Raw genomic sequence first — 1,127 nt, 5'->3', positions numbered from 1 at the left:
GCCAACGCCCATACCGCGTTGAGTGCACTCGTTCCCGTCCGATCACGAAAGTCAAGCAGGGCTGGGCACGGATAGTACATAGATGGGTGACCGCTTGGGAACTCCGTGTGGTGTTGGCTTTTTTTTACCTTTCTTAACACTTAGCCAACCGAACTGGCAGGTCTCCCTTTTTTACTTTACCAATTCGTTTCCTTTTTTGTTGTCGTTGTCGTTGTAAGCTATTGTTTACCTGGAATTGTTCCAAATTAATTGCTACTCTTTTTCTGCTTTTATAGAGTACAATGTGTAATAAAATGCACCAATTTAGTAGTTTTAAAATTAATTAAAAAGTTACACTATCAGTTATGACTAAGTAATGTTATAGTTGAACGATATCACACTGTAAAAAAATATTAAAATGCATTATGGATTTTTAACTTCACGTTCAAGTCGTGTCATTTATCTTTAGTCATCTTTAATGTTTTTAATTTTACCTATATCTCTTTATACTTTTAATATATAATTTTAATTTGATGTTTTGTATAATCGATATGTGAAATCGTTAAACGAAATCATTACCGCAAAATATAATGGACTACTTAATTAATTTTTAAACTTCTTTGTTTTTCAAGTATTTCTGAATATTAGTCCTCCTTAATTAGAAAAATGCACGGTGGACAGCGTATAATTTGGCCTGTGTGGGCGCGGTGGACAGTGAAGCGTATAGCTCGCTCTGGCGCGCGCGGTTGGCTAAGTGTTAATAAGCTATGGTCGTATACATCAATTAAATATCTTTTTAGTATTAAACGATTATCACCATACGTTGATCATTCTAGCATATACGTTTACTTATATATTCCTTTGTTTATATTTTCCGATAATGTTACATTTATGCAATATTCGGAATTCGGAATATGTCGTTTGAAAGAATGCAAAAATACATGTGCCGAAAATTGTGACACAAACCGAAGGACGATGATTCCCTGCGTGTGGCGAAAATGAAGTCGAAAATGTAAAATGACATTTTTCGCTTTGTTTTCGCGAAAATCAATTGTGAAATTGCCCCTACTTAACTTCACAGTCCATTTTCTTGAAAACGAAGTCACGCATGGTTTCACATATCCTATTTATTCTACTACATAATTGTA

At 34.5% G+C, this 1,127-nt stretch overlaps 1 non-coding gene across 1 annotated transcript; it reads left to right on the top strand.

Annotated features, from left to right (window-relative positions):
* On the top strand, nt 1-119 carry LOC117165126 (5S ribosomal RNA). Its single transcript, XR_004465836.1, has one exon. It is a non-coding gene; the product is annotated as a 5S ribosomal RNA (ribosomal RNA).
* The last annotated feature ends 1,008 nt before the right edge of the window (nt 120-1,127 follow it).

This window comes from Bombus vancouverensis, chromosome 17 (genome assembly GCF_051014615.1).
Source record: "Bombus vancouverensis nearcticus chromosome 17, iyBomVanc1_principal, whole genome shotgun sequence".
Lineage (NCBI taxonomy): Eukaryota > Metazoa > Arthropoda > Insecta > Hymenoptera > Apidae > Bombus > Bombus vancouverensis.
This window is presented reverse-complemented; position numbering and strand designations above follow the sequence as displayed.